The sequence below is a fragment of the Periplaneta americana genome, chromosome 5, assembly GCF_040183065.1.
Source record: "Periplaneta americana isolate PAMFEO1 chromosome 5, P.americana_PAMFEO1_priV1, whole genome shotgun sequence".
Lineage (NCBI taxonomy): Eukaryota > Metazoa > Arthropoda > Insecta > Blattodea > Blattidae > Periplaneta > Periplaneta americana.
Window position 1 is genome coordinate 99,371,537 of NC_091121.1, and position 24,939 is coordinate 99,396,475.

At 35.2% G+C, this 24,939-nt stretch overlaps 2 long non-coding RNA genes across 2 annotated transcripts in view; one reads left to right on the forward strand and one right to left on the reverse strand.

The window, feature by feature from the left end:
• The window catches only part of LOC138700046 (uncharacterized), a 203,184-nt gene that overhangs the window by 54,332 nt on the left and 123,913 nt on the right, over nucleotides 1-24,939 (reverse strand). The window lies entirely within an intron of this gene.
• Nucleotides 3,461-24,939, forward strand: part of LOC138700041 (uncharacterized) — a 42,421-nt gene continuing 20,942 nt past the window's right edge. Inside the window, exon 1 of the long non-coding RNA XR_011332152.1 lies at nucleotides 3,461-6,308. This is a non-coding gene — a long non-coding RNA (uncharacterized lncRNA). The remainder of the gene's footprint in view (nucleotides 6,309-24,939) is intronic.

A 24,939-nucleotide genomic window follows, 5' to 3' on the forward strand; every position in this document is an offset into this window, starting at 1 on the left:
ACAAGGAGTACTTTACTCTTTTACGACATTTTTATTTAAGATGCTCTTCAATATCAATATTGCAACGCAATTTTTGTATTCTTTCGAAATATGACTTCATATTTAATTTAAAAATAAATTTGCTTAAGTTGGCGAAATTAGGGAGGCTTACTTTATATCGGATTGACCATTCCCATGTTATTAAATGGCGACGTATAAGAGAGAACAGCCACTAGGATTTCCACTGTCGAAAATGAATTTTTTGGTAACGACCGCTAGATGGAAGTACGATTGCAAGCTATTACTCCATAAAATTCCATCAGTGTTATAAGGTGACTTCTTTTGCAGTTGCTGGATGGCAGCATAGGGAACTTTATGAAAGTTGGTGCCTTGAAAGTACATTAAACTGATCAGTCTGTTAAATGTGATCACGGGTTCAACATACTCATATAAATGTGATAGGGTACAGTTCCCCAAAAAAAGGAATGAGACGATGGAATATTCTGAAGTCTCAGATGTAAGACACTGCGCATTATCGGAGACCAGAGCACTGATGTACAAGATAATGAATATTGAGTTACTTAAATTCAGACTATTTGGTTAGTTGCTAGCATCATTACAAAATTCAGTTAAAAATTAAAAAAAATATATTGTAATATGACGTAAATATAGATAAATACAATGTTCCTTGCTATTTTTGCCGTGGGTCTACCTTTGTAATTTCAAAATTAGTATTGTTCTCTCACTTTGGCTAATGACTTTCATGTTACACGGTATATTTCAAACTTTCATAAAAGGTAAACGATCAAGGACGTAAAAAGAGACCTACACAGGAAATAGACAAATGATAACGCTGGTGTGCACTTTGGAGTAGGATGAAAATAAGCCTACGCATGCACGACCAGATGTCTTCCTGGCTACGTCGATATCACGTGAACCGCACTGTATAACTTTAACTTTCGACGACCAAGCGTCGTCTCATTTTTTTTTTTTTTTTTTTTTTTTTTTTTGGAAACTGTACATCAGAATTGTCTAAGGAACAGATGAAATGTTATTTACCTTTCGAAGAAAGTCATTTTAAGATTTTATCGTTCTTTAAACATGAAATACATGATTTTATGAACTTCAAATTATAGACCTAAGTTTTACCATCATGTGGGAAAGGTGTATAATGATCAAGTAATTATTAACAATTTAAGTAATAGTAAATTAATAAGAGGAATGTAAATAACCAAGACTACAGCACTTTCAGAATGTGTTTATGTAAGAAAACTGTATAGATATGACGATATCCATCATATAAATCATGGAAAGAGAGAATATAATTAATAACACAGTGATACCTTTTGATTGTAATTTTGAAAATAAAATTTTAATGCGTTAATTTAATATGAATTTATTTAATTAAACCATTGAATATATGATTACAAAATAATATAAATTCACAATAAAAGTTCATGACTTTGTAGCCTATTTGTAGTCTCACTTCAAGTTGATAGTAGGCCTAAACACTGAATCGCTGTATTACGACTTACACAGACTATTAACTATAAGTGTTATCTAATATACCATGTCAAGTTGCGGAAAGTGTTATCTGCAACAACAGTGCAATATAACTAGACGAAGTAGTCGGCTAAGGTGCTTGCCCGTCGATCCGGGTTTGCGCTCGAGCGCGGGTTCAATTCCCGCTTGGGTTGATTACCTGGTTGGGTTTTTTCCGAGGTTTTCCTCAACCGTGAGAAGAACGTGAGGTGATCTATGGCGAATCCTCGGTCTCATCTCGCTATCACCAATACCATCGACGCCAAATAACATAGTATTTGACACAACGTTGTTAAATAACCAACAAAAAATTAATCATTTTCAATGTATGACATATTTGGTTGTTTATAATTTTTGTGTATTGGATACAGGGCTGTTTTCGATCTCTGATAACGAATTTGAAAGACATCATGCGTGTCAGGAGTTACACGAAACCTGAACTGTGGCGCGAGGTGACAGACAGTAGTGAGTGATCTCATAGTCAGAGTGCACGGCGACTCACAGCAGAAATTTCCAAGAATCGAGCCTTTTGGGAGGGGTACATTGCTACCCTTTCGGATGCCATGTACGGTTAAGTGAAAATAAAAGAAGCCTGCAATAAATGAGGTTTCGTTATTTCCAAGAAAGGCATCTTCTGTACTTAATAAGATTGGTAAAGCTCGAATGGAATTAATTTGTGTCATCTCGTGGGGTGCGGCGACTTATGACAGGGGATGGATTTGCTTTTTCCACTCTGGAATTAATCCCATCCGAGCTTTGCCAGTCTTAGTAGGTACACACAAGATGCCTTTCTTGGAAATAACGAAACCACGTGTTTTGCAGGCTCCTATGATTTTCACGTAACTGTACTTGGCATCGGAAAGAGTTGTTATGTACCCCTTCCAAAAAGGCTCGATTTTCTTGGGCATTGCTACTGTGATACACCGTACACTCTGATTATGAGATCACTCACTACTGGTCTGTCACCTCTCGCCACAGTTCAGCTGTCGGTGTGATTCCTGACGCACATGACGTCATTGAAATTCGTTATCGGAGATCGGAAACAACCCTGTATTATACTATTAAATTTTTTATTCCTTCTAATGGAGTATCTAAATGTTAAACGATGATATTAAAATATAAAATGATAGCAATAATATTATTGCTCTGTAGTATACTTTTTTAATGGGTTATTGCTGTATCAACTACTAGGTTATCTAGCGTCGATGGGATTAGTGATAGCGAGATGGTATTTGGCGAGATGAAGCTGATGATTCCCTATAGATTATCTGACATTTGCCTTACGGTTGGGGAAAATCTCGGAAAAAATCGACCATGTAATCAGCCCAAGTGGGAATCGAACCTATGCCCAAGCGCACACAAATGCCTCAGCCGACCGAGCTACGCCGGTGACCTCTATATTATAATTATTTATTATCTTCATGGGGCGTGCCTAAGTTTCATACGTACATGTGGTATCTGATGTGCTGAACAAGATTTTTATCAGTGTTTAATTTATGTTATTTGTTTTCAGAAATGTTCCTAGCTCTGAAACAAATTATGTAAGTTTATATTATTCCGTTTTAAAAATTAGGCTTTTAAGAGCTAGGATTTTTCTGACAATAAACAGCTGTGGAAGTAGGATGGCATGAGAAATCGCGTATATCCAGAAGAAAAACTGACTTTCTTAATACAAATCTTATAGCATTGCCTCGAATTCGAACATGTATTTCTATAGTGGGAAGATTTTAAGTACCTAAGTCCCGATGGATCTCAAGATATAAAACATTAAATCAGTTTGATTGTTACATCTCTCTACTTCTTACACTACACGTTTCTACCCAAAGTAGTTAACTTGTTAACAATGATATCAGTTTTGTAATGACAGTTTAATTCTAGCAAGTTCATTTCCAAAATAGCTGGCATTTTTATTACAAATTTCCAGAGTAAATGGTTTTGTTACTCTTTTTAATTTATGTACCGGTATTCTATATTTATATTTATTTGATTTTTATCTAGTGTGCGCCATGAACAAGTACTTTTGTTGGTCACTACACAGGAAATTAAGAGTTATGTTTCTAAATTTATATAGTGTTTTTTTTTTTTTTTGCTCCAAATATCTCCTAAAGAGATGAATCTTGAATATTCATAACCCAGTGCCAGGATAAGAAAACAATATCTCAGAAATGGAATGAGAACAGTTATAGGGAATAGACAGCAAGACAAATAGGAAAGCAATGAATAAACTACGGCAATTCAAATGTCACGAGTACTAAAATGAACAATAAGTATACTGTGCATGTGACCAAAAAGAAGTAGAGGAAAACAATACTATCAAAATAAAAAATAAATAAATATGTTAGGTTACAGAAGCAAAGAAAGACCACAATATCAAAATGAAAAACAAATAGACAGGCGTCAATACAGAAGTAGAATAAACCACAATATTGAAATGGACAATAAGTAGATATATGGGGGTACAGAGATGGAGGAAGACCGCATTATCAAAATGTACAATGAATAGACTTGTTAGTTTAGTATTAGTATTTATTTATTTAACCTGGTAGAGATAAGGCCGTCAGGCCTTCTCTGCCCCTCTACGAGGAGATTCCAACTATAATATGAACAATAAAATTACAGTTAGTATTAAATTTACAATTACAATTACAAATAAAATTACAATTAGTATTAAATTTACAATTACAATTACAATAAAAATCAAAGTACGAAAAGATTACCTCACTAATTAAAGCTAGATAATTTATCATAGAAAAACAAAGAATATTTTATATTTACTGAATTACAAATTAAACCTAGAATAACGAAATTGTATAGTGATGAAATTACTGGATATTGAAATATTTTGTGATAGATTAAGGAAACTATTTACAAGAAATCAGTTACTGACCAAGTACCTAGTAAGTTTGCGTTTGAGGAGGTGCGATGGGATGGTATTGTTAGTATCGTTTCATGACGAGAGCGTGTGTTCAGATTGTGGTGGGAAGAACAATCTGTTGTGGTAAAGAAGTAGAGGAAGATCACATTATCAAAATGTACAAGAAATAGACATGTGGTAAAGAAGTAGAGGAAGACCACATTATCAAAATGTACAATGAATAGTGGTAAAGAAATAGAGGAAGACCACACTATCAAAATGTACAATGAATAGACATGTGGTGGTAAGGAAGTAGAGGAAGATCACACTATCAAAATGTACAATGAATAGACATGTGGTGGTAAAGAAGTAGAGGAAGATCACATTATCAAAATGTACAATAAATATACATGTGGTAAAGAAGTAGAGGAAGATCACATTATCAAAATGTACAATGAAAAGTGGTAAAGAAGTAGAGGAAGACCACATTATCAAAATGTAGAATAAATAGACATTTGGAGGTACAGAAGTACAGTGCCTACTGAACAATAAATAAACAGGTGGAGATACAGAATTAGAAAACAGAACACAATATCAGAATGGACGGTAAAGAGACATGTCAGAGTAGAGAAAGAAAGGAGAACCACAATATCAGAATTTATGGTAAAGATACATGTGAGAGTACAGAAATAGAAGTAAACCACAATTTTAAAATGGACAATAAATAGACATGTAGGGGTACAGAAGTAGAGGAAGACCACAATATAAAAATGAAAAATAAATTTATATTGGGTATAGAAATAGGAAAATATCGCAATATCAAAATGAGCAATAAGTAGATATGGGGAGTATAGAAGTTGAAAAAGACCGCAATATCAAAATGCACAATAAATATACGTCTCAGGTTACCAGAAGCAGACGAAGACCACAATATCGAAATGAGAAATGGGGGGCATGTAGGGGTACAGAGATAGAGGAAGACTACAATATCGAAATGAAGAATAAATGGACATGTGGGAGTATAGAAGTAGAGGAAAATAAAAACATCAAAATGACATATGACAATAAATAGACATATCAGGTTACAGAAGCAGACTAAGACCACAATATCAAAATGAGAAATGGGGGGCATGTAGGGGTACAGAGATAGAGGAAGACTGCAATATCGAAATGAAGAATAAATGGACATGTGGGAGTATAAAAGTAGAGGAAAAATAAAAACATCAAAATGAACAATAAATAGACATATCAGGTTACAGAAGCAGAAGAAGACCACAGTATCAAAATGAGAAATGGGGCGCATGTGGGGGTACAGAGATAGAGGAAGACTACAATATCGAAATGAAGAATAAATGGACATGTGGGAGTATAGAAGTAGAGGAAAATAAAAAAAAAATAAAAATGAACAATAAATAGTCTGTACATGCGTAGGAAATAGAGGAAGACCAAAATGTAAAAATGACAAATAAATATGTACGTGGGGGTACAGAAGTAGAAGAAGAACATATCATCAAAATGAACAGTAAATAGATCTATTGGATACAGAAGTAGAAAAAGATCACAATATCAAAATGGACAATATAGCATAGCATAGACATTTGGGGATACAGAAGTAATGGAAGACCATAGTTTGATAAAAAGTTTTCCTTCTCTTAAAATTAAGCTTTAACTTACAACACATTCGGGACACCATAAAAGTTATTTTTCACAAATCTCAGAGTAATAATTACAAGTTATTCGGTGGGAAATTAACATTTGTCTTTAATACGAGTAAATTCTAGGAAAATAAATATCTATGTTTGCGAATACTGGTTTTTTATCACGTGCGATTGCTTGAGTCGTTGCGAAAGCACACTCATGGGCCTACAACTTAGTTTTCACTCTGCGTCGTAAGGTAATTGACAACAAAATGGATTCCTTTGGTATTATTCCGGTAAGCATGCACACATAAATTAATTCTGTAATGTTTTGGTATGGTAAGATTTTTGTTGCATTCGGTGCGCTGATGTATTTGTATTTCACTTCAGATTTCTTTAATACGTTCTTAAGTGAAAAGTAACGAATTGTGTACTAATGGGTGTCTACCAGTTAGATTCATACGCATTGTTTTACCGTCACCAAAGCGCTGCGCCGCTCGGATGTAGGACACACTTTAATAAAATTGCTTATGAGAAATAATCTAATGATACTGATCATTACATCAGACTATCGATCGATCTAACCTCTGTTATTAAACATGCGTCAATCCTGTTGAGAAAGATTATAGGAAACTGCGTAAAGTTCATCTTGTTATACGAATATTACAAAAATCATTTTACGAATATTTTCCTTGAATTTTCATGAACAACCGTGACTTCCTAAGAACGAAAGTCTAATGGTTTTCTCATCTCTTTACATCGCTTAATTTACAAAATTTGCTTGCTGTATCAAACGTCGGAAAAATTTTCGAGCAGAATTTTTCACTTGGTACCCTATGTTGTCACGCTTTCCTCTGTTGAAATAGGATTAAGCCACATTTGTACACTATTTGTTTCGAAGAATACCACGTGTTCACACTTTTCTCGCTCACTTAAAATTGTTTGTGGAGCTAGAACCTATATCCCGGGATTATTACAATGAATTTTTTTCTTACAGGGTTCGTAAGATTTTTTTTCCAGTGTCGTACCTATATGAATATTTCTTGTTCTAAAATTATGTCGAAATGTCACCTTACTGCACAATACTACACACTGAGCCACTTCCCACGAAGCAATAAATGTGTGAAATTAGCACCACACAACAACTTAACTGTGTTCGAAACTAGTTATCAACTAGTATGAATCGCGACGACCGACCTTGACTTCTCTAGGAACACTATTCGTCCAATTTCAGCTTTGTCCTATAACCTTAACTGGCAGATATCCAATAGCTTTCGCATCTCACATTAAAATTCGACCACTCTATTAATGCGCATTATACAATAGTTTAACTATACAATTGTATGCTTATAAACCAGGATTCCGTAATGGTACAAGTCTGAATGAAAGAAATCCACTTGCTTACTCGACAGGTCCTGTAGTTTAAGGAATCATGTGCAATATAGTTATTTGTTAATCTTGAAAAAGGGCGACAAGGAATATGCGTTTAGACTGTAAGACTAGCTACAGACAAATCATTTCGTTTTTTTCGTTGGTTCCGAGTCTGTGGCTGTGTTGTGTGGTGATCTATTTTTGTATTAAGAATGAATTAGATCTGTATTTTCGTGTTGCATGGTGTACTATAAGATATGAATTTATATTAATTCACGTTTAGTTTTAAATACATTTCATGCGCTTTCATAATGAAAACTGCTACAAAAAAATTTAGGTTGAAAAGTGGAATTCACTCTGATGAGAAAACTCATATTTAGGTTGATGTAATACTCTGAAAAAAAGAAAGTACAGAAAAAACATCTTTGTATCCCTTGGCAGAATAATAATTTATACACCTTGATTACATAACTTTTAACACTATATCACTTCGGAAAACATATTACTAGTTCTGAAGATGGTCGATAGCAGGCTGAAACATGTTAACGAAGTAATGTAAAATTTAACACGTGAAAGACACATAATACGTTTTCCGAAATAATAATTTTGGTGGGATAGAAAAAATGGTTAGTAAATGCCAACCGATAATAAATAATGCTCGTAAAACTGCACACCATCGGAAGAAAGTGATGGAAAAATTACTATTCCCCGAAAAAAAGGCAGCCTCGAAGGAAAAACTTTCTTTGTGATTTTGATGAGAGCAATATTCATAGAATACAGCCTATTTAAAATATCATAAAACATGGAAACTTTTAGTCTCCGCAAGGATCTTCTATTTGAAAAAAAAAAATAATAAAAATTTAGGAGCAGAAAGGACAACTTTCGGAAAATTTTGGAACATATAGGCTTGAAATGTTTTTAATGAAAAACTAAAGATCACTTTTACAGAGAGGTGAGATATTGTTACTCGCCGTGCAAAATATTTGAGAGCTATTAACGACAATGCAAAAATTGCTAATACGCCGATACTGTATGCAGGTGAAACGTGGGCCCATACCGATTACAATGTGAATAAATGTTGTCATCATGGTAAGGTTCCTGGCGTTGCGACAAATATCAGTTCTGGCCAAAGCGCTATTGTAGATCATGTGGGAAGGTGGAGAAATGGGGTTCATAAAAGAAGCAGAACTGGTTTATGGCTCTAAATCTAAATCTGCGGACTACAAAAATGATGTGAACAGTTCAAATTTTTAGAAATGGTTACAAGAAAAACTCATCCTTAATAACCACCTAGTAATACGGGGTGAAAAGTAATTAAACCGACAAACTCCATGAGGTTGAATGAGACACCAAGACAAACAATTTTCTCTAATGTTATATTGTGCTGTGAGGCACAATCTCGCGAGGACACCAGATCTTAATGTAACACAAAGCATTGCCATGCTGTATTGCTTTAGTCTCTTATAAAACTTTTACACACCAAAATCACTGCAAAAGATATAAAAAAAATTACACACCAAAATCACTGCAAAAAATGTTCAAAAACATTTACATACCAAAATCACTGCTAAAAGATGCTCAAAAAATACCTCAATTGACCTGTACGCAAAGGTTACTTCGGCGGGACATGGATTGTCTAACGCGGTGAAAGACTTCAGGATTATCGTTTATTTCCCCTGCTGCAGCAAATATCCGGGCCACCAGAGCATCTTCTGATTCAACTGGTGTTGCATAAACAAGATTACGTTTCTGTCCGAACACAAAAAACAGAGCGGTTAAATCAGGAGATCGAGGAGGCCAGGACCGCCTCCGCCAATCCACTTCCCTGGAAATTGTTCAAGTAGTCACGCACACGATGTGAATTTGTAGAGTAGTCGTGAACTGAAGAACACATATTGCCTTTGCTGGTTGATATGCCCTCTGAAGAAAATATGATATTAGAAAAAACCGATTCTTTTGCTGTCCCATACAACCTCCCAGTTTAATTACTTTTTACTCTGTATAGTTGTTATTGACAGTGCGTCATACCACCCCGCCGAAGAAAGTAGGTGCCCTGCAACTGAACACGTATAACGAAAATGCAAGAGGTACCGGTATTTATTCATTTTCCCCTAATGGCGGGTACTTGACGTTCCATTATTCATCCATATGAAGCTAGTTGTGTAGTCATTACGTAGATACTTATTAATGGAGAAAAATTCGTTCCGTCATCAGGAATCAAACCCAGAATCCTCAGCTTGACGCTCTGAGTGCTCTTACCATCTGAGCTATACTTAAAGGAAGATAGTTCGGTCGACACTGTGGGTCGGGTCTCAACATAGCTCAGATGATAAGAGCACTCAGCGCGTCAAGCTGAGGGTCCTGGATCGATTCCCGGTGCCGGAACGAATTTTTCTCCATAAATAATAACTAATGCTTTATGTTTAATAAATTGCAACAATAAAGCTCAACAATGACAAATCTAAGCCTACTAAAATAATCCCTGTACTACCAATAACAAAATTAAAATCTACAGTTTCTTATACGGGAGGTACTTTTCAAAACGTATTAAGTCCACTTCTTGACGTAATCGAGTTTTATATCATTTCCGCACATTCTGAACATGCTCTATCCAATTGGGAAGTCCATTCGCATCTAACTGTATTAGGTTTCAAGTAAACAAGGCTTGAAATATTTAAATTTATCTCCAGGATGTAGGAGTTAACGGTTTTCCTTCTCTACTGAAAATGGACATAATACGTTTGAAAAGTACCTCCATCAGGAAATGGGTTGTGTCATTTTTGTATAATGTGTAATGATCCTTCCCCTGCTTCCTGGTAAAATTGTCTAAAAAATCATGATTTTGTGGGTTAGTTCCCTTTTGCATATCTGCATCGTGGTATTGAAAATTTAGATATGTAGCGTGGAGATTACGGAAAAAGTGTTAATACCGACTCGACAGAAGAAAGCTGCAGTGATACAGACACAGCTGAAGAAGGGACTGAAACCTGCACTACGAGAAAAGGAACGTCATTTTAGAGCTCATCTCGGTCAGAAAGCATGGGTAGACATAACGGCTGGGTTAGAAAATCCAACGTACTATGGTAGGAACGATCATGATTTTAACATCAAATGTAGGAAACAGAAAACGGATGTCGGTAAATTCTCATTTTTAAATACAACTATAAATGATTGGAATGACCTACATGCAGCTCTCTTTGAGGGCTGTCCTTCCTTAAGGAGATTCAAGAATAACTTAAAAAGTTGTGTATAAAGTGTAAATTGAAATTAAGGTGACATTTAACATTTAATTTTTTTAGGTGACATGCATTTATTTAGCCTGACGAGTTACTCCTTTGGTTTGAATTGTAGATTATTTAAAAATAGCGTGTAAGAGGGTCTTAGACTAAAAATGTTTAGCTTAAATGTAGTTCTGTTCATAAGTGTGCATAAGGGTGTAAGTATTTGTCTTATTTGAGCTGGTGTATCAGTGAAGCGTGGTGAGTCAGTGAAATTATGGTTTTACAGTGCAGTGAATAGTTCCGATCAGTGATAATTTATAGTGTCAATGAAATGTGCTCTATAGTGTCAGCGAAATATGTTCTAAAGTTTCAGCGAAATACGTCATAGTGCCACTACAGTGAGTGAGATGAGAGTAAAGTGAAAGATTATTTTCAGTACCAATGTGAAACTCATGTAGGGCCTATACATATGTATGTTGTATTGTAAAATTAGGTTCACTTATTAATTAGTTTATTTTATGTATTATTATTAATTGTAATTATTGTGTTAAATTGTATTGTGTATTCTTATTGTATTGTGTATATGATTGTATTGTGTATTATAATTTTATTGTGTATTGTTTATATTCTGTATACCACTGCCACCGGGTGCTTGCCCACTTGCAGTGTAAATAAATACATACATATCTTAACATATAAAACAATACAGTGAGAACTTTGCATGTTTTCTTTGTCTAACCGCCCCGCTGTAACCCGTAACGATCACCCAGTCCCTAGAACAAATAAGCAAAACAAATAGTAGCCCCCACCTCGGCACACAATAAGAAGGCAGTCGATTTATACACAGAAAAGCGCATTTTTATGTACTATTGCAGGGATATTTCAAATTTTCTTCTCTACTTTCATTGTTATGAAATCAATTAGTTTGTGAAATGTTTCACATTCAATTCGAAAATTAGTGGCAACATTGATAGTATTCAGCTCATCTAGCTGGGACTAATGTAAGCTGGTAGTAAGAGATGGAGTGGTGCCTGATGTATGTTATCTGCAAGTTAAAAAATGTAATATTATCATACTCTACACCAGGCATGTCAGAAATCAGACTCTGAATGTGCAGTTATGTGCGCGGATCGCCGGTCTGTGCGGACTGCATCATACAAGGGTTGCTCTTACCAGTTCTTAGCTGGAGGGGTGTACAATAATCTATTCTGCGCTTCTAGGGCTGGATTAAATAGGCATTTGGACATTATAAATACACTTAGCAGAAGGAAAAAACCACGGTTATTATCAGTGTGTATATTTGACAATTGCAATACAAAAGACTTGAAAATTAGTGGCACCATTGATAGCATTCAGCTCATCTAGCTGGGACTAATGTAAGCTGGTAGTAAGAGATGGAGTGGTGCCTGATGTATGTTATCTGCAAGTTAAAAAATGTAATATTATCATACTCTTACTTACTCAGTTATACTGTACAAAGTAGTGGTTTGTAAAGCATAATTTATTAAAATGATTTTTATATAGTATTTGAAGAAAAAGAATATTGCATTAATTTCGAAACAAAAAACGAACACAGTATTTGATTTTACGTAGTAGGTACTAATTATTTTAAATAATAGACCCTATTCTTTCATTGTTCGTCAAGCATTATTATTTATTGGGACCATTGGTACACAAATGTTAAAGAAAATATACTCCCAGTTAATTACATGCAGTAGGACATTGTGAAGTTTTTACACTGAAATAATTTCCTTGCTGTATGTCAATATAAATTAATATTAATATTAATAAATGATATAAATTAAGCTTAGAATTTAAATTCACGTAAGTATAGTTTATTTAGAAAACTTTGAGAGCAAGTATCGATCAGTTGGAAGCGTTACTGAAAGAAATTAAAAGTGTAGTTCACAAGCTGTGAAGCGACGATATTCTATTTATGTCAGGTTTAAAGATTTATTAATGTAAGTAGCCTATATTAGCATAATATAGTGACGTGAGGCAGAAAATTTGTCATTATATATTTTTTTCCAGAACATTTTTCTGCCTTGGTTTCTTCGATCCTTACAACCTCAAGAGCCTTACTGTATTCCTCACAATATTCTCATCACTTACCAGGTTATGAAATGAAAGTCGTAAGTCGTCTAATCTTTGATGGCTGTTAGTACAGACTCTAAAACAACGCCAATGTCAAGTTAGTTTTGCCGTGAGAGTACTGATTAACTCTACTAATCTGATCTAAACTGTCACAACACTATTACCTCGATATGGGCTGATTAAAACCTTTCATTTTAAAATAATTATTGTTGGCTGAGGAAAACATTATAACGATTATGTTATATGATTCATAATTTCCCTTCTTCATTATCTGTGAACTCCTCACTTTATTTATCATAACTCATTCACAGACAGCCAAATCAGTACCCGTACTGATACTGAGTTACTGAAACAAAATCTGATATGCTGTTGCAGGTCTGTATAGCCCTGTCGCGTTCCCCTCATAGGCGATTCACTCCCTCCATGTAGGGGAATAGAAAGTGCACATCTCACAGAGACTATGCACATTGTACAGTCGCGCACAATGTGCAGGGTTTTGACATGCCTGCTCTACACGCTGTGATTGTAATAGTAAGACTTATCTGCAACGCCTAAGGAAATGTTCAACAAATACGCGCAGATATGCTGTAATTAACATACAGTTTTCAGGAGGCAAATATGGTAAAAAATATCACAAGACATTACAGCAGACTTTCCAAGGGGAAGCGCTACCAGATATGAGTCCCTGAGAATACGACCTTTTCCCTAAGGTGAAATAACAGCTGTAGAGCAGTCAATTCGAAAATTAGAGTAAAGTGACGCTGTGGATGGCATCAGTTGCCTTCTAGAGGTGTGGCGATGGGTACGTAATACTGGAGGAGTTTATTTTGAAGGAATGTGTCTTAATTGCAATTAAATGAAGTCTTGTTCTTAATTAAAGTGTCGCCAATAATTTTGGAATGACCTATGTATAATATTTTTATTTTTATAACTACTAATTTTGTTCCTTATATTTTCGTATCCATTGTTCTTATAAATAAACGTGATTTATTATATATTAATTCTAATTTGTGATATTTTGTGTTTAACCTTTAATTTTTAAACCTTTCTTTTTTATTTCAGTATGGAAACCTTTTGTTTATTTAATACATTTATACTTATTTTTCGTTAAGTAGGCCTATAACTTCTAATAAAATTGTATGATCCTTCTTTCTTTTTCATTAGCGTTACACGTTAAATAAAAATTTAGTATTTAATCCTCCTCAACTAGGTGAGATTGCTAAAGACAAAGAATGTTTAACAGTAACATTGGAAGTATAACATTTAAATGTCTCACAAGAAGATGGTTTATATAGCCTAAATTGAAATTTACAGTAGAAAAATGTAGAAGTTTTTTTAAAAATAAAATGAAAATCAAACGAAAAAATTCAATTGTAATTTCAATTGAAGTACAAGTGTCACCGTGAAATCTGTAAAGAATCCTTCAAATCTATCATATAAAGTTTCGTAATTGTTGCCGTTGGGACTCCAAATTTATGACAGACTGACACGATTTCTTTTGTTATGATCCCTCTTGCGCCCACCATTAAACCGACGACTTCTATATCCTTGAGTTTATATTATGTTTTGTAATAAGGGATGGTCGGTTCATAAATTACCCTCTTCTATTGATTAACCTCCTCGGGTTGATTCTGATGTGTTTCGAATCTAATGGTCGAGTCCAGGATATAATCTTTTGTCTCTCTAGGCTTAAATTCTATAATGCCGATATGTAGAAAATTTCCGGTGTCGGCTGTTCCATGAACTTCTTCGTAGGTAGTGTAGCCATTGTAGGCATGTTGCGATTATCTGCTGTTATGAAGAGTTTCGCCAAATGGGCATGAACCCAAGATATGAGCCGAAGTTTCAACCTCACTGTGACATTGTCTACAGTGGTTATTGTCTTGAACAGCTCGTACAGGAACAACGTTAATCCTTGGTTTTTCTGAACCGATGCATGCGAGATGCGAGGCGGGCCTCGCACAAATCCGGACTACACGAGAGATAGTGAGTGGTTTCTATAGTTGGGAGGTGCGCAGACCTCGCATCTGGTAGTTATGGAAACCACTCACTATCTCTCGTGTAGTCCGGATTTGTGCGAGATGCGCCTCGCACGTCGCAAGCGTCGGTTCAGAAAAACCAAGACTTTACAGGTCATTATCAACGCGTTCCTTCACTCGGAACTAGAATGACCTGCATGATGTCTAACCCAGCTCTTCGCGGGAATGAATTCTTGACATAAACTGATCTCTTTACTTTTTGTAGTAGTTGATACAATAAAATTTATTAAATTCTTCAAAGCTCAAAATTTGACTGACTTTTCTTGAATAAATTAGACCTCTTTTGTTCTTAATAGTCTTTGGAGAGATGAAAGTGTTATCCAAAGGTAACTTTCCGAGGATAGTTTCTAGATCACTGTCTAAATCTCTTGTGTTGCCAATATACTCATTATCTGATCATACCAGAAGTTCACTACTCTTAATTTGTTGAAGAATTGCCTCCTGAGTACAGTTCGAATTATACCAAGTCCTTTATACAGAGTGGAAGTGAAAAAACCAAGCAGATTTTCAGAGCAATAGTTTATGTTATAATATGTAACAAAACAGTGTAATACTATATTGGTGGAAAACCCATAGCTTTCTCAGAATTATTTTTCCCAATTGTTTAACACCCTCTCATTCGGTAACTATTGCGAGTTGGTTTGTGATTTTTGTCCATATCGATAAAAAATCTAATGAAGAATTATTTATCCCTCTGGCGTATTTCAATAGCGTGTACGGTTTTCGTGTAAATTTAATTTAAAACAGTAACCTCAAGCCACTGAACGATGTGAGCAGATTGCAGCGTCGCAGCGAGAGAAGGAGAGATACATAGAGAAAGAGAGTCTCGGGTACAGAGATAGACCCGAGTTCGTCGACCTCTTAAATCTGTATTGCAAGAAGAAAGAAGTCTGTATTAGCGGCGATGTTGCCAGACTGCTAAAACTTCCAGTTTTAATTTTCTTATTAACCTTTTATTTAATCACGAAACATAATACAGGTTTTCTATTCCTTGAAGTGTATCCTACAGTCCCTTTCGTCACATTGTACATAGAATAATTAACAATAAGTTATTTAATTTTATTATTCTAATAATGCATCATCTTTATAGTTTATGGTAACATAATTATATTCATACATATTGTGATCCATCATTCTGTAAGTTTGTAATGTTTATAATTTTATTGTTTCATGATGAAGCATCTCTCATTTATTTCGCACGTTATTGCGTTATATTATTAGGCTAAGTTATTATATAGGAATCGGGTTTGTAGGCTTTTACCTATTTTTTTCTTTGCTTCTAAACTCATAATGTCTTAGATAACTTTCCGAATCATGATCATAAGAGTCGTATATGTAAATTCTGTTGAACCTTAAAAAAAAAATTAAAATTGACCTAAGAACTAAAGAAAAAACTAAATCATAATTAAAATGTTTTTTTTTTTTCATATTTACTGCGTTCTATAAAAATATATCTAGAAGCTTCAATACATGATATAATATTTTTCTCTTCCGCATCGGAGAAAGCGACCCAATCTGCGTGCGATCTTTATAGCGAGGATCTCGTAAGAGTAATTTCTAAAAGGCTAATTTGGCCGTCTCTTCAGTGTAGCCAACTAATACCAGATATCACCAAAGAGTAAAATCACAATGCCATGTACTGTAGTAGTAGTAGTAATAATAATAATAATAATAATAATAATAATAATAATAATAATAATAATATAGCATTAACAATACCAGTGCTTTGATTTTTTACTTATTTACCACACCTCATCTTTATGTTTAGAGGTGTTTTCTAAATGATTCAATAATTTGTGAAAGAGTATATTTCCCTTCTGGATCTCTCGAAAATTTGTTGATAATTTGTAGATTAGTATGATTTGATATTAAAATGTATTTTGTCTGACAACATGAAATTCATTGCTTTGACTAAACAGTTTACGATTCACAAGACCTAACTTACTGTACCTTGTTTGACCACGTGAAATGATTAGTACCGGTACTGTACAAATTCCGAAAACAGGATACCACTTTGAAATGTATACCCTACTTAAAATACATACTCCTAAATCGCTACCATGCTATTTCCTCTCTTGGACATTTTAATAAAAATCTGAACATCAGAAAATATATTTCTTTCCATTAACCACGTGCATATCTCATTCCAAGTAGGCCTAGTTTCGTGTCGCTACCACCACTACTACACTCAGGGATTATGCACTGTAATTTGTCCGGGGTATTGATTACGAAAAAATTCTATTGCTGGCTAATTTGTAAAATAGTAGATATTTTTTTTTACATATCCCACTTCTGGACCACTACTAAAGTTATTTTTTGTCATGTGCAGGTGAATTTGAAAAGAAGTCTCACTCGCTGCAGCATAAAAATGGTTAGGTTTCATCATTAGAGTATTAAGTAAGCTGATCCGGACTATACCTCTTCAGTCCTTTTTTTGTTTTTCATTAAATAGTTTTTTATCGGGTTATTTTACGAAGCTGTATCAACATCTAGGTTATTTAGCGTCTGAATGATATGAAGGTGATAATGCCGGTGAAATGAGCCCGGGGTCCAGCACCGAAAGTTGCCCAGCATTTGCTCGTATTGGGTTAAGGGAAAACCCCGGAAAAAACCTCAACCAGGTAACTTGCCCCTACCGGGATTCGAACCCGGGGCACCTGGTTTCACAGCCAGGCGCGCTGACCGTTACTCCACAGGCGTGGACATTAAATTGTTAACAAGGAAATCCATCTTTCTTTGTATAGTGGGTCGTGATTCAGAGGCTTCACCCTCTCAAGGGCACCGATTGGGATAGTATGTACTGTGGAATTTCCACTGCTCTGAGATATGACATGCCAGTAGAATGGTGTGAAGTAACTGAACTCTCCCTTGAGGTGAATGAAATGTGAAAAAGTCTCATAGCTGAAATTCGTGAAGTTTTCGAGTATGTTCCTAGCTAGAAGACTCTGATCTTGCTTGTGCGGGTGCGAGATGTAAACTTTTCTGAGGTCTCTATGCAGTCTGTCTTATTATGGTGCTTCTGGTGTTAACATTGAATTATTTTATTTTGTGGTTTGTAAAGCTATGCCAAAACAATGATATACGTTATTTATTATGACAGTGGTTTGAAAATTATTCCATCTTTACCACCGAGGGAAATGTTATCTGCAGTAGAGCATCGATTATCCGAAACAATTGGGGACAAGGGGTATTCGGATAACTGATTTTTCGGATAACCTATCATTTACGAAAAGAAGTTGTACCGGTGTCATAGGAACAGTATGAAACAAAGAAACACTGATATTAAACACAAAACTGTACATACATTACATATTTTGTATCACACGTCTTACAAACAATACAATCTAGTTTGACAAGTTCAAAATGGCCATTAAAGTAGGCCTACAGTTTAGGAAAAGAAGTACAAACTTTTTCCTTTTTGCTTCAGAGCTGAGATTTTTTTTTTTTTTTTTTTTTTTGCCGCTAAATCTCGCAAACAACGCTAGCGAAACTTCTACATGGCGCACGCGCAAATTCAAATTTGCCGACTAGAACGCTTTTGGTTAACCGATGTTTCAGTTGATCGGTATTCGGATAATCGATGCTCTACTGTATTACTTGTTAATGTCGTAGAATGTTTAGGAGGGAAAAATATTAAAAGTTATTAATTGAAGTCGTAAAAATTTGAGAGGTCTTATGTTTAAGTCCATTCGAATTATAAATGCATTCAAATTGCCATTAATTTTTTTATATGTTTCATTTTGCGAACGTTACTTTTTGTGTGGATGTGAGGTGAAAAGAAATTTGAACAAACGAGTTTTAAATTCTAATTTTTTGTTCGTCCGCGATCACCACTGCTACACTCAGGGATTATGCGCTGTAATTTTTGCGAGATATTGATTACTGAAAACATTCTATTACTGGCTAATTTGTAAAATAGTGAATGTTTTTACCTATCTCATTCCTGGACCACTACTAAAGTTTCTTTTTTGTCATGTGCAGGCGAATTTGAATATAAGTTTCACTTGCTGCAGCATAAAAAATTCGCAGTTCACGTCAGTAATGTTACCAGAATGAGAAACAAAACTCAGCAGCCATTCATTACATCTGTTGTTGACAACGAACGAGGTAATTTTAACAGCCCTTTATGTGAAGCACTAGTTTCTGCCAATGTACCGTGAAACGCCCTGAATTTTAAGATTTTAAGTTATTTTAGCAGATATTAAGGCAGAAGTTGCATGATTAATCGACACTTAGAAAAGTTAGAAAGCGACAAAATATACCAAAAGACACTTGAAGACATTAGGAGCGATATAGTTGGAAACTAAATTTGGATCTCAACAGATGAAACGACCGATAGCTGTGACTGATTTATCGCCAATATTGTTTTGGGGAAGCTAGATGCAGCGGAACTAGGAAAACCTCACTTAATTTTGTGCAAAAATATTGCAAGAAAGAAATCACAGCACCATAACTTGCACAGTTAATGACGCAATGCGGGTGTTATGGCTTGGAGAGGACCGGGATAGTAAATTGTTACTTTTAATGACAGACAGTGCTGCATATATTCTTAATGTAGGAGATATAGTTAAAAATTTATTTCCAAACATGCTTCATGTCACGTGTCTAGCTTGTGGTTTCTAGCGTGTGACGAAAGAAATTACGGAACAATTTTCAGATGTCAGCACAGTCATTTCACCTAGGAAGAACGTTTTTCTGAAAAGCCCTCTCCAGATTGATGAATTTCGTAAAATGTTGTCTCAAGGGCAACATCTACTAGAGCCAGTGCTTACACGGTGGAGAACATAGTGAAAACATCAGTGGCTCCTTGCTTTCCTGAAAGCACATTTCAATGACCTTCCAAAATCTATTGAGTGCCTAGAATCTTCTTCTTTACAACTGAAAGATACAATTTGTGTGATTGACTCGATTTCTAAAGAAACAAGTACCAGGACCAGCGGGTGAAACTATCGCAATGAAACTGATGAAAGTACTGCAGAATAATCCAGGGTTTAAAACAGGGCTGGGGACAAAGAGCGAATTCTGCTCTCTCACGGGGAGCATATGACGTCTCTTCAACCTCTTTCTTCCCCACCGAACACCGTGCAGCGCTGATGCCGTGACGTTTGAATATTAAGCGTCCCCGTTTAGAGTTTGGATTCGCTCCCGGTGCCCAGTCCTGGTTTAAAAAGTGGGGAAGTGTCAATTGTCAGTTACCTTGGAGACCCGCTACAAAGGCAGCAATGAATTTTGCACCTATGACGTCATGTACGGTCAAAAGAACATCTTCGGCCTTCAAATGTGTTTTGAGAAGCAATAGGAAAAACTTCAGTATTGAGAATCTTGAAGAGTATTTTATAGTATAGTGTAATCAAAAAGGGTACTAGTGAAAATTAGTTTTTTTCTCTCTCTTTCTTTATTTTTTTTTTCTTGAGTTTTATTCGTAAATTTGTAATATAATTCGTTACCCAAGCTTGGAGATGTTTAGTGTGTACATTGTAGCTTTTATATATACAAAACTGAAATTTCTGTAGTTATCTGAATGCAAATTGAAATTATATTATATAAAATCTTCTTCTTCTTCTTCTTCTTCTTCTTCTTATCACGTATTATGCCTGATGGCATGTTACAATGTCACTCCATCGTTTCAGCGGACGACCCATAGATCTTGTTTATAAAGGACGGTAATTTAATTCTCGGCGTAGTATCCTTGTTCTAGGCATTCTGAGTATATGAAATTTCCATTTGTCTAAAATTGGGTCAATATTTAATTCTTTCAAAATATCCAGTTTTTCTTCTTATCTAATCTAGTAGTATAGCTAGAAGTTGTTCTTAAAAACTTCATTTCATTGGCAATGATTCGCTGTTCATCACATTTACGTATGGTCCAAGCTTCACTTCCAAACATGAGAACAGGTCTCGCCAGTGTTTTATAGGCTTTAATTCTTGTATGTTTTTGGATAAGAGAAAGTTTGAAAATGTTATTAATGGTATTCATTGTGTACTTAAAGTAATTCAGTCTTGTAGATATGTCTTTTTCTTGTTCATAGCTTAAATGATAACCCAAATATTTAAACATGAGACGTGTTTGCTGCGGAGATCATTTCTCCCGATGAATCCCATTACTTTAGTTTTATTAACTGAAATTTGCATTCCGTATCCCTCAGAAAATATAAAATGTTAGAATATTTAAATCTATTTCAACCACACATGTTAAAGGTGAAGGAACAAGCATTGCGAATTTTTTAATATTAATAAAACTTAAAAAGATTAATTTCGTCAGACAGATTTTAACCCCTTTCGCAGTTAGGTCAGAAACCCTAAAAAAAGACTAGACAAAGATTTTATGATATGATACCGAATTTTCTTCGTTCCGACACCTTCTTTAAGACAGCCCTTCAATTATATAGATTTGTCTGACACTGCTAATAAATCAACAGTATAACTTCAATGTTATTCTCGTATCTATTAACGAAGACTTTAGAGTAATAGAACGAATTTGTTCGAAAACCCTCGGAAATGTAGTCAGAGCTCTTTATGGAAGCACCGAAAAATTTTTTGTAGAGCAAAAATGTAATGCCTTTTAAAATGTCAGGAAATAATTCGTTACAGATAGATAGTCCTAATAATGCAACAACTATACGTTTATCACACGCTTTTGAGTGCATAGAATTGCTTAGTTGAAATTTTCATATAATGTTGTGACGTCAGGTAATTTCTTATTCTTTTACAATTTCAAGCTTTGATCTTATCGCTAAATATAGGAGTAGGTCTAAAATCAACTTGCTTCCCGGTTCAGGCGTCCATAACAGTGTTACGTCAAACGAATCCGCTACTAAAATAACAAAAATGACGTCAAATAGACAAGAAGAACGTGACATACCGGTACCCAAGGAAATGTCCAAAAACTATCTTCGGTATACAACGAAGCTATCACTAAATAACCTCAAGAACACTGTTCAGACCATGTCACGAAGGCAATGTTAATATCACGCTACTTATACGAAGGAAGTACATGATTGGATGCAAAGCTTGCAAAGCAGTCTTCGCTGAAAGTACAGGTAAAATGGAGAGTTCGTGTATTTTTAAATGTTTATACAATCTCCATCCGTTTATAAAAAAATACTTGCATTTTCTAATGACATGACAATATGTGTCATTAGGCCTAATATACTAGAACACGTTAGAAATACCGCATTAGTTTCCAATGCTCCTTAAAAGTGACGATTTCTTTTAAATTATTCCAAAACTAATATAATTCTGTATTTCCAAAACATATAACCAGATTGTTAATACTACGTGGGCATGAGTATTTTTATTATTTGAATTTCGGGAATCCAAACACAAACGACATATTCATACGTTAATCCTGGCACATACAGTACTTCGCCACGATCTCCTTTGGATTGTTTTGAAACGATGTTCTCATCTTCATGTTGGTGCGTCACATAGAAATAAGGTCTAACCAGCGGAAGACAGTTTCAGACGGTGTGACGTTTGTGGAGGAAGAGCACATTCTTCATTTCGTGTGACGTCAGGTGAGAGCATCGTAATGCAAAGTTGCCTACATAAACGGAGTTTCTTTGCTTTAAGAGAGGAAATGGCATTATTCATGGCTAGTCTAAATCAGCCTGTCCCCGAGTTGCAAGAAAAAACCTGAATTTGTGACTTGGCTTTCCATACTGATTTAACAGGCCACTTAAACGATATAAATACCTCACATCAGGGCAAGGGTCTCATCGTAACAGATATATGACTTACTACAAAATTAAAGCGTTCAAATTTCCATTCGCTCTATGGGTAAATCAACTGCTGGCTAGAAACACTGTGCATTTTTCAAAGTTATCTCAAGTACGAGATCCGGACATTACTCTCTCTGAAAGATATGTGCAAATTCTACAAGATTTTCTTCGCCAGTTGAGTTGAGGTTTCAAGATGTAGAAACAGTTTCTACTACAGCTTTTTGCAATCCCTTAATCAGTAGGTGTCAGGGACAATATAAATACAAGAAGAACTTGGCCGACTTTTACAGGAATTTCTCCCAAGCTAGATTCCCGAGATTGTATGCAGTTCCTGCACAGTTATTATGTATGTTTGGTTCGACATATGTATGCGAAGAATTCTTTTCTTTTATGAAACTTGCTAAGCCTAAATCAAGAAGTACCTTATCACCTTAGCGTTCAGTCTTAGATTATATAATTCCCAATCAACATTTATCCATTTAAATCCATTTATTTATTTAAATCCACCACCAACAGAAGCAGGCTTTCAATTACAGGTGGCTTACACAGATACACACACAAAATACATCATACATACATGTCCCAGTATTGAGAGATTAGTTAAAGAAAAAAGAAACAGAAAATGTAGGAAAATGTCCACATAATCGTGCTGTGCCTTCTTCCAAATTGCAGTGAAAAGAAAATATAGTTTGTACGTATTTTATCATTAAATACAGCAAAGGTTGAATTATTTCTGATCTTTTAAACACATGTGATTGCAGTGGTTATAAATAAAGGATATCTTGACGTACAAATGAACATGCATAATAAAAACTTCTGTTATTTTACACTATATTTGTTTCGCCAAATTAACTGATATGAAATACTACGTAATTATTAGATACAAGAAAGTATGCATATGAGACTGACTTTGTTATAGATGGATTTTCGCATAATAGAGCAGAAACTGAATTGTTTATAATCAGTACACAAGATTGCAATTCAAGCAGTTAACATTACAATTCGAATAGCTAGGCATTAAACTGTGTTATGAACACCAGATCACTTTTATTTATCTCCTACATCACTACTACCTGCACGCCTAATACCCTCTCCTCCCTCCCAACAAACTGCTGTCCACATTTCACATCCCTGCAGAGACGTCGACTGCGAGAAGGCAGAGCGGAGTGAGGTGACGTCACAGTGCTCTATCCTGTCCTAGTCTGGCTCTAAACAAACGACATGATCTTAAACCTCGCCGTTCATGATCTACTGAACCTTCTGATCGAGGCACCTTTGCAGTGAGTTTTCCACTACACTCACAGCTCAACGGACAACGTGTTGTTTTGCAGATTGCACACACATTTTCGACAGAGTATTGTTTGTGCATGTGCAGTAGAGTTGAACAACGATCGAGAAAGCAAGACTAACATCACCCGCAAAGTCGAAAACCCGCACGACAATGTTGTATATGTCGCGTCGTTGACGTAAAGACTGCTTATGAGTGTTTCAAGACTTCGGATCTTCGGGAGTGATGAACTCTCGAATGTCAAGCAGCCTTGAATCGCCACAGATGTTTATACCTGACTGAATTTTTATCTACTTTGGCAACTGTTTATTATAAGCAATCAAGTAGTCTATTTGAAACATCATCTCTACCTTTCAGTGTATGATAATCCATTTCCCAATCTTTATTTAATTACTAGGCCCTTATTAAAAGGCTAGGAATTTTCTTTACGTATGTTTGAGATGAAGTGTACAATCTCAAGTAAAAAAAAATATATATATATTATTTAACGTTATGTTTTTTGTTTCTTAGAAATACAAATTTATTTGAGAATTGTTTTGTTTTCTATTTATGTAACCATATAGAACCAGAACAGTTTGATAACTAAGATACTGTTCTGTTTTGTCTTTTTGTTTCAATTAAAGATTTGTAATGTTATTTATTTCAATGTTGTGTGTTATTCAAAGTTACGAAATCTTTCCACGCCGACCATATGCTATTTCGAGAATGATAAGCGAGACTCGAAACGAAGCGCACGAGAGTTACGAGACGAAACTCGAAAGACAAATGCAACCAACACAGCGAGCGAGAGCGGCAGTTAGTTTTGTTCATCTCTAATGTGCAGTCTCTCCATTAGCACTCAACATCAAGCGTTTCTGTATTGCATTACCAGGGTCCCAGCTCAGAGATCGAACTTGGGACTTCCAATTATTGCCATTTAATACAGTTTTCATCATTTTTATCTGGGTTGTGTCTATAGTCATCTTCATTCCGTTTGGGGTTGTGCGTTGTGTCTATGCCTTCTTGTGTTCCACAAGCGAAAATGGACGTCCGACAAAGTTTCTGGTATTATCAGTTGTACTGTATTTTTCTTCCGACTTTAATGTTTTTATTTAGCTATCTGACAGCCTGTCGCATGAGACAGAGTATTAGGAAACCACCAAGAACTAATTAAATATCCAAGCGTGTCAGAAATAGAAGTGCAACTATATTTA